We start from the raw sequence: 16,290 nt of genomic DNA, 5'->3' as shown, positions 1-16,290 counted from the left end.
TTAAGGCCAGTGGCAAAGGTCCTGGAAGGAACCTGGTTCAGGGAAGGATTAGCCCTGCTCATCTTCTCCCTCTTGTTCCCTAGTGATTTGACTGCCATAGTTCTGTAGGGAAAGGACAGGGGCAGACATAGGATGCTGCAGCTGCCAGCTCTCTCCCCTTACTCCAGCCCAGGGAAAAGATGGAAAGAAAGCAGCTGCTGCCAGAGAAACATGGACCTTGTATTTCCACCCCCTCCTCCTCATTCTTGGAGGGATGGTGGTATTAGGGTATAAGGAACATTGTGTCCTATTTTTGCTAGAGCTTGACTCCTTAGGAAAAACAGATGAGGTTTAGAGGTGTGGGGGAAGGAGGGAGAGGTGTGCCTGGGAGAGTAGTCAGTGCTACAAGGCAGGCAGGAGTTACAGAGGTCAAGGCCTGTTTTATCTCACCTGATGTCCCAAGGCCATAGATTTGCCACTGCCAGCAGCCACATCCCTCAAACCTGGGCCTAAGCCAACCGGGCAGATAAGAGTGGGCACAGGTGGAGGGGCAGCTGCCAGCCTTGGCCTTAAAGCAGGTCCTCAGGTTGAGCCAAGGATTTCTTCAGTGTATCTAGCCTCCTTTAAGTTTTCTCGTGTTCATCTTTGGATCCCTGGAAGTTGACACAGACTAGGCATTTGATACAAGTTGGTTGAATAAATGGATGTCTCTTCTTCAACAGTTCTGGTGTTGGGCAATCTCATGGCCAAATATCGACAACCAAGCTATTCCTGACTCTATTCGTTATCTATTGCTGTATAACAAATTATCTCCAAACTTAGCCACTTAAAACAATAAGAAATATGTATTATTTCATATAGAGTCTATAATTCAGGAGCAGCTTGGCTGAGTGGTTCTGGATTGGGTTCTTTCTTGAGGACTGCAGGCTGCAGTCAAGATGTGGACTGGAGCAGTTACTGAAGGCTTGACTGCGTCTGAAGGATCCATTCCTAAAATGACTCACTCACATGGCTGGCAAGCTGGTGCTGGCTGTTGGCAGGAGGTCTCATTACCTCCTTGTGGGCCTCTCTTTAGGGCTGGGGGAATATCAGCTGATTCTCCCAGGGTAAATGAACCAAGAAAGAGCATGACGGAAGTCCCACTCCAACGTATCCACAGTGTCCTTATTGGTTACACAGGCCAGTCTTATCAGTGTGGGAGGGGATGATACAAGGGCATGAAGACAGGAGGCAAGAATCACTGAAAGGCAATTTGGAAGCCTTATTCCAAATTTTTAAAGAAATATTTTCATGACCACTTTCACTAGTGTATTTTTCTTGATTAACCTGATAATCAGTTTATCCAATTAAAAAACACACACACACAGCTCTGGGATTTTTACATTGTGATACATTTTGAAATTACTATGTGAAAATTGACAAATTTATAATGTTGAGTTTTCCCATATAGGTATATGATTAATTCTGATGGATTAGAAAAGCCATGAAGAAAAGAAATTTATATATCTTATTTGCTTCTGATCCCCAGGGCCTAGCAGAATCCTGGGAAATAATAGATGCTCAATACATATATGCTTATTCTTTATCTCTATCAGGTTTAGTTGAAATGTAAATAAATTGAAAAGATTTTTCTAGGCTTTGGAAGTTCTTAATTCTTTCTTAAATGTTTGAGGGCTGTCTGGGCCTGGTAGCTTTGGGGGTAATTTTTAATAGCACTTTCAACATCTTCCAAGGTTATTGGTTTGTTTAAGTTTTCTACCTCTTTTTATGTCAATTTGATTAGTTCATGTTTCCCTACAACTTATTCATCTAGATCTTTTAGTTTATTATTATTTGAATCATCTTTTTATCAATGGTAATCTCTGGAAAGAAAACAACGTACTGATTCCACATTCAGATAAGTCTAAAGTGAGCTCTTCACTAGAATAGTAGAGGGATCAATACCCTAAACATACAAAATTAGAAAAGTCTTCTCTTCTTAAAGCCAAATCAAGCCAGATTAGATGTAGGAGGACGCTTTTCACCAAAGATTAGAGCAGAGTTGCAGATTACTACAGGATTCTTTGCTCAAAGTGAAAAGAATGCTAGTTTTATTCTTTTCACTAGATAGACTGGAAAAAATATATAGTCTTGAAATATTTGGTATTTAGTTTCTTTGCTGAGTTACACAGCAATAGCTGTTTCTTGATGGGCAAAATGAATTAGTCTCAAGTTCACCATAGCAAGGCAGTAATTTTGTATATAACATACTGACAGATGGAAAAGTGCATATTTTCTAGGGTTTTGTTCAGTAATTTACCTCAAAAGCCCATCTCAAATTCTCAGATGAGAAATTATTGAACGTTAGAAACCATAAGTTGTCTTGATGTTCAAGGTACTGACTCTCATGGTACATCATTTAAATTGTAATATCCTATGCCTAGGTGAAATGGTTCATGGGCCCTGGCCTGCTCTAAATAGGATGACCATCCATCCCACGTTTCTGTGGACTCTATAGGGTTATACTATTATTCACTCAAAAATGTCCCAGTACTGATACATTTACAACATGAATACTACAATTCCGTGCATATGAATATCCTGAAGAGACAAATGTGTAGACACAGAAAACAGATTAGTGTTGCCTGGGGCTGAGCAGGAATGGGGAGTGACTGCAAATGGGTTGTTTGAGGGATTTTTTTTTTTTTTTTTTTTTTTTTTTTGGCCACACTGCACAGGATGTGAGATCTCAGTTCCCTGACCAGGGATCAAACCCACGCCCCCTGCAGTGGAAGCGTGGAGTCTTACCCACTGGACCATCAGGAAAGTTCCCTGAGAGATCTTTCTAGGATGATGAAAATGTTCTAAAATTGATTTGTGGTGACAGGTCTGTAAATTTTACAAAAATCTTTGAATAGTAATATGAGTGAAATGGTATTGTTAAAATGAGTAAAGTTCATGGTATGTAAACTCTACCTCAATAAAGTTGTTTTTAGAGAAGGGGAAAAAAGTATCCCAGGTTGGGAAGTAAAGCATATGGTCACCCTTGCTAGAATTTTTAATTTTTCTCTGTAAAAATAAATTTAAATCCCCACAGCAGGAATCATGCCTTGTGCCTCTGCTTCCTAGAGAATCAGTAAGTGAACCAATGTGTATGGAAGTATAGTTTCTTTGGTTCAAGGTGTTTCTCTAATTACCTGGTGTCTAAAGCTCCAGCAGAGACTTGAGCTTGGAGATCAGAGGGTATAAACCCTCACTGCAGAAGTTTCCCAAGAAGTCATCTAAGCCAAGACCCCAAAGCGTGGCACCATCCATCAAACCCACTGGCTTTCAGAAACTTCATTTGTGATATGAGTATCATCTATCAACCTAGCACAAAGTCTCTTAAAACACTATAAAATTATTGAAAGCATTATGCAATACCTTTGTAAAAAGAGAATATAAAGAAAAACATCATAATACCACTGTAAAATAATTCATCACTTTTGCATGTTAATCACAGTCTTCATGCACCCACCATCATTATTTACAAGGTCACCATCACAGCATAAAAAACATCTCTATCCTGTTTTTTATCTTTGTTTTCACTTTGGATGACACATAAACATTTCTCATGTTTCTGCTTAATCTTTATACTTATTTTTAATGATTTAAAATACTTTTTCATGTTTATGAAATATAATTTAATATACCATTATTCATTCTTGTGATGTTTTACAATCATAAGCAAGACTCTGAGAAATACCTTAATACATAAATGCTTTGATCATATTGTCTTTCCAAAAATACCCAAGAATTGAAATTGGAGGCTAAAGAGTATACATATTTACACAATTCCTGTTATATACAGCCATATTGTTTTCCAAAAGAGGAAGCCAACAGAACCCTATACAAGAGGCTCTTGGAATGACAAGTGTTCTTACAAACTGGGAGTCTGTTAAGGTGTGGTGAATAGAGCATAAGTTTGGAATTATTCAGACCTCTAAACCAAATCCTAGTACACCATTTACTATATGTCCTCCAAAAGTAAATTAACCTCTCTTAGCATCAATTTCCTTATTAGAAAATGAAAATTATAATACATATTTCATAATAATAACACTTCCATTTGTTGAGCATACATTCATCATGCATTCTTCATGTAATCCAGCTTCTAGGCTTATTATAAGAATTAAATGGAATATCATATGTAAAAAAGCTAGCACATTGTAGATAATCAATAACATGTAGATTTCCTTCTCTTTCCATAGAATAAGAATAAATTTTGTCATAATCTCAAAAAAGAACTCTCTAAGCAGAGAGAGCTTTGTCTTCAGTTACGTTTATGGAGTGCCAGCAGCCTCCACCAAGCATGCAGACATGGTCCTGAGGCCAGGATTTTATTGTCAAGTGCACTTACAGGCACCATCAAGTCCCCTTTTAGTCGCCAATGAATCGTCAAGGTCTGAGAGACTGAGGCTACCCGCTTCTCACACACTTGCATTAGTGGTAATAGGGTTGATTATGGTTAGCTTTACCGTCTCCTTCTTAAAAGTTATGCCAGCAAAATTATTGGGCCCTCTGTGACCCCCCCGTCCACGCCATGGCAAAAGTTTGGCACTTTTGTTACCCTGCTCATCAATATAAGGGGTAATGTTCCTCCTCTTGGGCAGCTTTAATTCTATCTCCTCTCTTATGAACAAAGGGGTATGAACACTCAGAACCTCCTTCCTGCTGCCCCAGGCCAATCTCATCTTCCTTTGTCTTACCTTTGCTTACTCTTCTCTAAATTTATCAAAGGAGGGAGGACAGAGATAGAAAGGCAAGGCTGAACATGCAGTTAGAGATAAAAGAGTTGGTCGGGGTTGGTGAAGAAAAAACAAATATTCCAGTTTCAATTTCTTCTCTACCACAACCCCTGGATTTGATTACAAAGAACCAGAAGTGAGCGTGTTTATTTGTAAAGGTCTTTTGGGTATTAGTGTATATGTGTGTCTGTGTACATGTCTAAGAAGGTAAATGTCAGTGATTCATGTTCATGTATTTTATATATATTATATATGTGTTATATAAATTATATATAGTACATAAACATGAATCCTGACATATATGTAAATCATTGATTTCTTTTTTAATTTTTAAATTTTATTTTATTTATTTTTTTATACAGCAGGTTATTAGTCATCAATTTTATACACATCAGTGCATACATGTCAATCCGAATCACCCAATTCATCACACCACCATCCCCACCCCCCGTGGCTTACACCCCCTTGGTGTCCATATGCTTGTTCTCTACATCTGTGTCTCAACTTCTGCCCTGCAAACCAGTTCATCTGTACCATTTTTCTAGGATCCACATACATGTGTTAATATACGATATTTGTTTTTCTCTTTCTGACTTACTTCACTCATTGAAGTTTGGATTTGCATTTCTCTAATAATTAGTGATGTTGAGCAGCTTTTCATGTGCTTCTTGGCCATCTGTATGTCTTCTTTGGAGAAATGTCTATTTAGGTCTTCCGCCCATTTTTGGATTGCGTTGTTTGTTTCTTTAGTATTGAGCTGCATGAACTGTTTATATATTTTGGAGATAAATCCTTTGTCCGTTGATTCGTTTGCAAATATTTTCTCCCATTCTGAGGGTTGTCTTTTCGTCTTCTTTATTGTTTCCTTTGCTGTGCAAAAGGTTTGAAGTTTCATTAGGTCCCATTTGTTTATTTTGTTTTCATTTCCTTTACTCTAGGAGGTGGATCAAAAAAGATATTGCTGAGATTTATGTCAAAGAGTGTTCTTCCTATGTTTTCTTCTAAGAGTTTTATAGTGTCCGGTCTTACATTTAGGTCTCGAATCCATTTTGAGTTCATTTTTGTGTATGGTGTTAGGGAGTGTTCTAATTTCATTCTTTTACATGTAGCTGTTCAGTTTTTCCAGCACCACTTATTGAAGAGACTGTCTTTTCTCCATTGTGTATCCTTGCCTCCTTTGTCATAGATTAGTTGACCATAGGTGCGTGGGTTTATCTGTCGGCTTTCTATCTTGCTCCATTGATCTATGTTTCTGTTTTTGTGCCAGTACCATATTGTCTTGATTACTGTAGCTTTCTAGTATAGTCTGAAGTGAAGGAGTCTGATTCCTCTCACGCCATTTTATTCCCTCAAGACTGCTTTTGCTATTCGGGGTCTTTTGTGTCTCCATGCAAATTTTAAGATTTTTTTGTTCTAGTTCCATAAAAACTGCCATTGGTAATTTGATAGGGATTGCATTGAATCTGTAGATTGCTTTGGGTAGTATAGTCATTTTCACAATATTGATTCTTCCAATCCAAGAACATGGTATATCTCTCCATCTGTTGGTATCATCTTTAATTTCTTTCATCAGTGTCTTATAGTTTTCTGCATACAGGTCTTTTGTCTCCCTAGGTAGGTTTATTCCTAGGTATTTTATTCTTTTTGTTGCAATGGTAAATGCAAGTGTTTCCTTAATTTCACTTTCAGATTTTTCATCATTAGTGTATAGGGATGCAAGAGATTTCTGTGCATTAATTTTGTATCCTGCAACTTTACCAAATTCATTGATTAGCTCTAGTAGTTTTCTGGTGACATTTTTAGGATTCTCTATGTATAGTATCATGTCATCTGCAAACAGTGACACTTTTACTTCTTATTTTCCAATTTGTATTCCTTTTATTTCTTTTTCTTCTCTGATTGCCGTGGCTAGGACTTCCAAACCTATGTTGAATAATAGTGGTGAGAGTGGACATCCTTGTCTTGTTCCTGATCTTAGAGGAAATGCTTTCAGTTTTTCACCTTTGAGAATGATAATTGCTGTGGGTTTGTCGTATATGGCCTTTATTATGTTGAGGTAGGTTCCCTCTATGCCCACTTTCTGGAGAGTTTTTATCATAAATGGGTGTTGAATTTTGTCAAAAGTTTTTCTGCATCTATTGAGTTGATTAAATGGTTTTTATTCTTCAATTTATTAATATGGTGCATCACATTGATTGCTTTGCATATATTGAAGAATCCTTGCATCCCTGGGATAAATCCCACTTGATCATGGTGTATGATCCTTTTAATGTGTTGTTGGATTCTGTTTGCTAGTATTTTGTTGAGGATTTTTGCATCTGTGTTCATCAGTGATATTGGTCTGTAATTTTCTTTTTTTTGTAGTATCTTTGTCTGGTTTTGCTATCAGGGTGATGATGGCCTCATAGAATGTGTTTGGGAGTGTTCCTTCCTCCACAATTCTTTGGAAGTGTTTGAGAAGGATGGGTGTTAGCTCTTCTCTAAATGTTTGAGAGAATTCACTTGTGAAGCCATCTGGTCCTGGACTTTTGTTTGTTGGAAGATGTTTAATCACAGTTTCAATTTCATTACTTGTGATTGGTCTGTTCATATTTTCTATTTCTTCCTGGTTCAGTCTTGGAAGGTTATCCCTTACTAAGAATTTTTCCATTTCTTCCAGGTTGTCCATTTTAGTGGCATAGAGTTCCTTGTAGTAGTCTCTTAGGATGCTTTGTATTTTTGCGGTGTCTGTTGTAACTTCTCCTTTTTCATTTCTAATTTTATGGATTTGAGTCCTCTCCTTGTTTTTCTTGATGACTGGCTAGCTGTTTATCAATTTTGTTTATCTTCTCAAAGAACCAGCTTTTAGTTTTATTGATCTTTGCTATTGTTTCCTTTGTTTCTATTTCATTTATTTCTACTCTGATTTTTATAATTTCTTTCCTTCTGGTAACTTTGGGTTCTGTTTGTTCTTCTTTCTCTAGTTCCTTTAGGTGTAAGGTTAGATTGTTTACTTGAGATTTTTCTTGTTTCTTGAGGTAGGCTTCTATAGCTATAAACTTCCCTCTTAGAACTGCTCTTGCTGCATCCCATAGGTTTTGGATCATCATGTTTTCATTGTCTTTTGTTTCTAGGTATTTTTTCATTTCCTCTTTGATTTCTTCAGTGACCTCTTGGTTATTTAGTAACGTATTGTTTAGCTTTCATGTGTTTGTGTTTTTTACGTTTTTTTCCCTGTAATTGATTTCTAATCTCACAGCATTGTGGTCAGAAAAGAGGCTTGATATGATTTTAATTTTCTTAAATTTACTGAGGCTTGATTTGTGACCCACGATGTGATCTATCCTGTTCCGTGCGCACTTGAGAAGAAAGTGTAATCTGTTGTTTTTGGATGGAATGTCCTATAAATATCAATTAAATCTATCTGGTCTATTGTGTCATTTAAAGCTTGTGTTTCCTTATTTATTTTCGTTTTGGATAATCTGTCCATTGGTGTAAGTGAGGTGTTAAAGTCCCCCACTATTATTGTGTTACTGTCAATTTCCTCTTTTATAGCTGTTAGCAGTTGCCTTATGTATTGAGGTGCTCCAAGTTGGGTGCATATATATTTATAATTGTTATATCTTCTTCTTGGATTGATCCCTTGATCATTATGTAGTGTCCTTCCTTGTCTCTTGTAACATTCTTTATCTTAAAGTCTATTTTATCTGATATGAGTATTGCTACTCCAGCTTTCTTTTGATTTCCATTTGCATGGAATATCATTTTCCATCCCCTCACTTTCAGTTTGTATGTGTCCCTAGGTCTGAAGTGGGTCTCTTGTAGACAGCATATATATGGGTCTTATTTTTGTATCCATTCAGCAAGCCCGTGTCTTTTGGTTGGAGCATTTAATCCATTCATGTTTAAGGTAATTATCGATATGTATGTTCCTATGACCATCTTCTTAATTGTTTTGGGTTTGTTTTTGTAGGTCCTTTTCTTCTCTTGTGTTTCCCACTTAGAGAAGTTCCCTTAGCATTTTAGAGTTGTTTAGAGCTGTTTTGGTGATGCTGAATTCTCTTAGCTTTTACTTGTCTGTAAAACTTTTGATTTCTCCATCGAATCTGAATGAGATCCTTGCTGGGTAATCTTGGTTGTAGGTTCTTCCCTTTCATCACTTTAAGTATATCATGCCACCCCCTTCTGGCTTGTAGAGTTTCTGCTGAGAAATCAGCTGTTAACCTTATGGGTGTTCCCTTGTATGTTATTTGTCATTTTTCCCTTGCTGCTTTCAATAATTTTTCATTGTCTTTAAGTTTTGCCAAGTTGATTACTATACTATGTGTCTCGGCATGTTTCTCCCTGGGTTTATCCTGTATGGGACTCTCTGTGCTTCCTTGACTTGGGTGGCTATTTCCTTTCCCATGTTAGGGAAGTTTTCGACTATAATCTCTTCAAATATTTTCTCTGGTCCTTTCTCTCTCTCTTCTCCTTCTGGGACCCCTATAATGCAAATGTTGTTGCATTTAATGTTGTCCCAGAGGTCTCTTGTGCTGTCTTCATTTCTTTTCATTCTTTTTTCTTTATTCTGTTTTGCAGCAGTGAATTCCACCATTCTGTCTTCCAGGTCACTTATCTGTTCTTCTGCCTCAGTTATTCTGCTATTGATTCCTTCTAGTGTAGTTTTCATTTTAGTTATTGTATTATTCATCTCTGTTTGTTTGTTCTTTAAATCTTCTAGGTGTTTGTTCTTTAATTCTTCTAGGTCTTTGTTAAACATTTCTTGCATCTTCTCGATCTTTGCCTCCATTCTCTTTCCCAGGTCCTGGATCATCTTCACTATCATTATTCTGAATTCTTTTTCTGGAAGGTTGTCTATCTCCACTTCATTCAGTTGTTTTTCTGGGGGTTTATCTTGTTCCTTCATCTGGTACATAGCCCTCTGCCTTTTCGTCTTGTCTATCTTTCTGTGAATGTGGTTTTTGTTCCACAGGCTGCAGGATTGTAGTTCTTCTTGCTTCTGCTGTCTGCCCTCTGGTGTATGAGGCTATCTCAATCATTGATTTCTGAGCTACCTTTCCTATGTCTCACAAGAACATAGGAAAGGCAGCTCAGAAATCATTGATTCCAGTGGCCTTGTTTTAAAAAGTAGGAAACAGGATTAATAATGGGAATTATTGGCTTAAAATCACAGTGAGACCATAACAAAGCTGTGACTATAATTGTTATTTCTTTTCATCTTAACTAGGGCTCTTCCCACTTAGCGAATTTTTCAAGGGCAGAGATAATGTAAATAGTCTTAAAGTCCACGAGCTGAAACTAACCTTATGCTCATAGCTTTCAGTATTGTCAAACCAAATCCATGCATTTCTTTGTAGTCTTAAGGGGGCTTCTGGCCTTTAATCCATGAGATGGTGGCTTGAGGTAAAAAAAAAAAAGTGCATATCTAATCAGAGGGACCCAAGTGAGCAAAATCATGATGATGGGGCTGTCAGTAGGAAAGGTGAATATTTTTCTTAGATGCTCACATGCAAACAATTCTACTGTTGCACAAATCACACTTTATTGTAATTATTCCTTTGTGTTTTTGCTTCCTACACTTGGGCTATGAGCTCCATGAGAGCAGAAACTATGTCTTAACTTAACTATATTCCCAATGTCCAGCACACTGCCTGACATATGTAAGTGCCCAATAAGTTATCTTAGACATACTTATTAAACAGAAGTAGCTTGAGTATTACACTGAGCTCACAAAAGAGTTATTTCCCCGAAAGCTTTTTTATTCTAAAAATTAAAAAGCAGAGATTTTAAAACTTTGCATTTTTACTTGGGTTTAAACTCTTACTATTAAAAGGAGCTTACCTCTCCTATAAGTCAAACTAAGGTCATCTTACACATAGGAAGACCACTTCAATTTCCAAGGTGATTTATCTCTTCCTGGGGAATGTTTTTCATCTCCAATTGGGGTATATGGAGAGACATAAGCAATTATGCAACAAGAGGTATTTTATAATTGAAAGGAACCCAAAGTTTATCTAATCTCACTCCCTAACTGACCAGAGTTTCCACTGCAGTCTCTCCTGGGAGGAGTTACCTCATAGTAGATCGGAAGCCAGCCTCCTGGGTGTGGGTCCCAACAGACCCTGTCCTGAGGTGGGTGCTGCCCACCATTTGAAGAAGTAAGGTGTTTGGTCTGTCCATACGTGGGGATCCGCATGATGAGCTTCTCATCAGGAACTCCATCATCTCACCAATATTCTTGTGGCAAGTTCCTGGGGGAATATTCAGCTTAAGGCTCAAATCCAGTTCCTTTCTACCTTCCTCCCCATTTCTGCTTCCCAGTCCTAACCAATGGCTCCTACTTTACAGTGTTGAAGTAGACAAAATTTCCATGGTCAGTGGAATCCTGGTGCAGGGGGCTGTTTTGTCCTGTGCCAGTGTCCCAACCTCCATGAATATCATAGGTCATCACATGATGAAGCCCAGGAGCCTAAGAGGGAAATGGCACAGGAGGGTGAACAGCAGCTGAAGCTGTCATTGTCATGATGGCTGAGACAGGGACCACGGCCATGGCTATGTCTGCAGCTGAGACATTTCTCAGGGACCCAGTGGATTATCTGCTGGTGTGGGTTTCTGTTTTGTTTTTCAGTGGTGATCCACAGTATCCTAGAAACCTGGACAAGGATGCATGAACCATGTCAACCAGAATCCCTTCACTTTTATCTCTTTTCTGATTAGAGATCTGACAAATATTTCATTTGAGAAGGAGTTACAATGCTTTTTCAAAAGTTTAAAAGCCACTGGTTTGATGTAAGTTCCCACCAGAGCATTAAAAAGGTTCATTTAGCCTTTGCTGTACACTTTTTTTTTTATATAGGATCTTTTCAGATGTAATTAAGTTAAGGATCTCAGGACAGCATTCTTTTTTTTTTTTTTTTTTAAATCACTTTTGATATTTATTTATTTATTTATGGCTGTGTTGGGTCTTCGTTTCTGTGCGAGGGTTTTCTCTAGTCGTGGCAAGTGGGGGCCACTCTTCATCACGGTGCGCGGGCCTCTCATTATCACGGCCTCTCTTGCTGTGGAGCACAGGCTCCAGACGCACAGGCTCAGTAATTGTGGCTCACGGGCTTAGTTGCTCCGCGGCATGTAGGATTTTCCCAGACCAGGGCTCGAACCCGTGTCCCCTGCATTAGCAGGCAGATTCTCAACCACTGCGCCACAAGGGAAGCCCTGCTGTACACTTTTGAGATAACCACCTAATCAGGCATTTGATACCATTATGATGTGGCTCTCAATCTAACAACTGGCCCTAGAAAGTTAATTGTTTTATTGATCTGCAAATTGATTCCCTGTAATTTCTTCCTGTTGGCACTAGCTTTTCATTCAGGACCAACAAAACAAGTCTGTGCTCTCAGATGTAATTGTACATGATTCCCCTACCCCACTTTTTTTGTTTGTTTTTTGTTTTGCTGGATCATATGGTAGTTTCATTAATTAAAAAAATGCTCAGCAGTTTATTTTTAAAAATAATTGACATGGAATGTTATATTAGTTTCAGGTATACAACATGATTCAATATTTGCATTCATTGTGAAATGATTTCCAAAGTAAGTTTCATTAATATCCATCACCTTACATCATTACAATTTTTTTCCTTGTGATGAGAACTTTAATTTTTTTAGATTAACTTTATTATACATCATTACCAAACTGTTATTATTATTTTTAAAAATTAATTATTTACTTACTTTTGGCTGTATTGGGTCTTCCTTGCTGCGCGTAGGCTTTCTCTCTAGTTGCGGTGAGTGGGGGCTACTCTTTGTTGTGGAGCATGGGCTCTAGGTGCACGGTCTTCAGTAGTTGTGGCTCACAGGCTCTAGAGTGCAGGCTCAGTAGTTGTGACACACAGGTTTAGTTGCTCTGTGGCATGTGAGATCTTCCCGGACCAGAGCTTGAACCCATGTACCCTGCATTGGAAGCGGATTCTTAACCACTGTTCTACCAGGGAAGTCCCATGAGAACTTTTAAGATCTACTCTTAACAACTTTCAAAAATATGTAACACTATATTAAATTAACTACAGTCACTCTGCAAAGCACTTTGATTATCTGTCAACTTGGATCTCAGAATTTCTTCCAGGAAAACAACTTCTCTATTCCTTTAAATCTCCAATGAACTAGTGTGTCATTCAGGTCCATTCCAAATAGGCTTCCTTCAGCTCTGGATAATGATGCTCCATGACCTCAGAGACCCCTCTGGTTTCTCATGCAGTGGATAGCTCAGGGGGCTGATGAACTAGCTATTGCTGGAGTCTTGGGAAGAATACCCTGGAGCCAGACCTCTTTCACCTCTTCATGCCTAGTGTCAGGCTACAATGTAAAAAAAATTTCCCAGAACAGTCCTAGGGAAAATACAAGCAGAGGAATTATCAACACACCTAGCTTGCCCCATCACTGTAAAGGCTGGCATTGACAGTAGGCTTGATTGCACTCAGAATAAAGAACTTTCTCTAACTCTCCTCTTCTGCTGTCACTAGTGGCATGCCTTCAGTGGATGCAACAAGCCTTCCTCTCCCTGGATCGGTACAGTAGCTGGGCCACGTGCATTCATGCAAGCTCATGGAGAGCCTCAAGTCACGTAGGACACATGGAACACTCTCTAGGTCCTAAGCAGGAGACAAGAGTGGTTAGCATACAGCAGCTGTCAGGCAAGAGACTTGAGGAAGAGAAAGGAGAGGGGAACCCCACAAACAACAGGCAAAGATGTACAGACTATGTTTAGTCTGACTGCAGCTCCATGGGTCCCTCAGGTTTAAATTTCGCCCTGGAATGAGACTTGCTGTTCAGGCCTTCGTATACTGCTGCCTGACTCATGCTCTGATCTTGGCCATTTCATAACACAAAACAACAGTTCCTTTGCCTGCAGACATGGCTGCCAAGATTATTAGACAGGGATGGCTTGAGCCTCAGCCTCAAAAGCTGATAACATTTGGCAGTATATATAAGTCCATGCCACTCTCTCACTTCGTCCCAGCTTACCCTTCCCCCTCCCCGTGTCCTCAAGTCCATTCTCTAGTAGGTCTGCATCTTTATTCCTGTCCTGCCCCTAGGTTCTTCAGAACCTTTTTTTTTTTTTAGATTCCATATATATGTGTTAGCATACAGTATTTGTTTTTCTCTTTCTGACTTACTTCACTCTGTATGACAGACTCTAGGTCCATCCACCTCACTACAAATAACTCAATTTCGTTTCTTTTTATGGCTGAGTAATATTCCATTGTATTATATATACTACCAAATGTAAAATAGATAGCTAGTAGGAAGCGGCCACATAGCACAGGGAGATCAGCTCTGTGCTTCGTGACCACCTAGAGGGGTGGGCTAGGGACGGTGGGAGGGAGACGCAAGAGGGAGGAGATATGGGGATATATGTATATGTATAGCTGATTCACTTTGTTATAAAGCAGAAACTAACACATCATTGTAAAGCAATTATACTCCAATAAAGTTGTTAAAAAAAAAAAGCTGATAACATTTCCTGTTGGAAAAGATAGGACAGTATTGGTGATTATACTAGTAATAATTTTAGGGAAAATACAGTATTCATACATGACCCAAATTTTAAGTTAAATATATAAAATTTTATATTTAAATATAAATTTATATAAATACAAATATAAATATAAATACATAAATAAATATAAATTTATATAAAATAAAATTTTATATATATAAAATATAGCAATATTTGGTAGGGGAAACAACTCCCTGTGTGGACTGGAATGTATGTTTACCAGGTATGTGTGTGTATATGTGTTTGTGCGTGTGTGTGTATGTGAGTGAGTTAAGGCTTGAGACCAAAGTGTCTGGAATATTTTTGCCTGCTCTGGGGTCCAGGTACTCAAAGTCAAGGTCAATGCCATCAAACTCATCCAACCAGATGTATGTGATCACTGAGTCAATGAATACCTTACAGTTGCCAGCCTTGGCCACCGTGGAGGTGAACCTGGAGAAGGCATGATCTTGAGTGGTACTCAGATACCATTACCTGTTCCCTTTCACTCATATGGATTTGATCTAGTCCAAGCTCCAAGAAATAACAGAGGAATCATCACCAGCCCATGCAGCCCTGTCCTGAGCAATCCATCTTCATCTCCAGCATCTGCTGCTGGTAGTCTGATATCATATAAATCCTCCTATAGAGTCTATACGGCAGTCAATATAGCTAACCTGGCCTTTTGGTGCTTGCAGATGAACAGTCCCTTACTTATTTTAGGGTCTTCTTGAAGCCACTTACCAGTCACACTCCATGTACTCTCATTAACTCCCAAATCCCTTCAGCAGGGGCATCATAATACAGCAGTAGGGAAAGAAAAATGACATCTCCCTTCACAAAATATTCATTATCACTCTTCCTCCCCTCTTTCTCTTTTCCTCTCTTTAGGATATGGTTTTACAGCTACTCGATTGCTCAGAATTCACCCAAACACTCGTTTTATACACTCACACTTCTATGCCTTTGCTCGTGGAGTTCCATTCTCTTACAATGTCCTTCCCATTCTTCTCTGACAAACTTCTACTTATTATTCACTGCCTTTTTCAAATGTTACCTACCGTTAAATCCTTCACCCAAGCAGAATTTACCATTGCTTTCTCATCATTTTCTGACGACATTTTACGTATTCCATCATGGCGCTCCATTGCAGTTTTCAGCTGGGTGTGTACATGTTTGTTTCTCCACTAGACAAAAAGATTCCTGGGACTCTTTCGTTCACCTTTTCTCTCCTATAGTGTCTTGAAAGGCTCTGGCTCTATGCTAATTAACAGATATCGAATATCCTTGGGTTATCCCAACAATATCTAATATCCTTCATGAATTCCCCAGGCTGGCAATATCCCCCTATTTATCTTCTTTGCTCTAGTTGACATAGTAGGAGACATTGTATTAAGATCTCTTCTCTTATAGCTCCTTCTTCCTTGTATATCTTGCATCTGTCTTATCCTTAGTACCTACCATGGTACTTAGCACATAATAATGGACTCAGTAAATACTTATTGAAATAAATGGAAGCACTGCAAATAAACTTATTGTATACTATATGTAGGTCATATGACAGATTCCTTCCACAGAGTAACCCCTCATGCTGGTTCTCTTTCTCTAGTTCTCTGCCTTTCTTCATCCTATTATCCTAGATCTGGATAAACTCTATTTATCCAAAGGCACCCCTGAGACTCTAGAGGTTATCCTCACCACCACCACATCACCACACAAAATTATCAATTGCTTCACCAATTTGAAAACAGAAAAAAATGGGGATCTTCCAAACTGGGTTGACTCCGCTCATCCTGATGTCAGTAGGAAGGTAATTCACCTAGAAAGTTCTTTAACTGAGGCTAATCTCAGTCAGTCTCTGAGATTACTTTCCTTTTAATTTCCTCTGGAAATTCTGGACTTTCCCTTGCTCACTGCTTTCAGCTAAGTAGCTTCAAAGGGACACGTGATGGAGCACTATAGGGCCTTCCAATTTACAAGTGTGAACTTAAAAAATAAAACAGCCAGTTACTTTTCAAGCACAATGGGT

The sequence above is a fragment of the Balaenoptera borealis genome (genome assembly GCF_965194805.1).
Source record: "Balaenoptera borealis genome assembly, chromosome: 1".
Classification (NCBI taxonomy): Eukaryota; Metazoa; Chordata; class Mammalia; order Artiodactyla; family Balaenopteridae; genus Balaenoptera; species Balaenoptera borealis.
The sequence above is the reverse complement of the archived record's forward strand: the minus strand, read 5'-3'. Positions refer to the sequence as shown.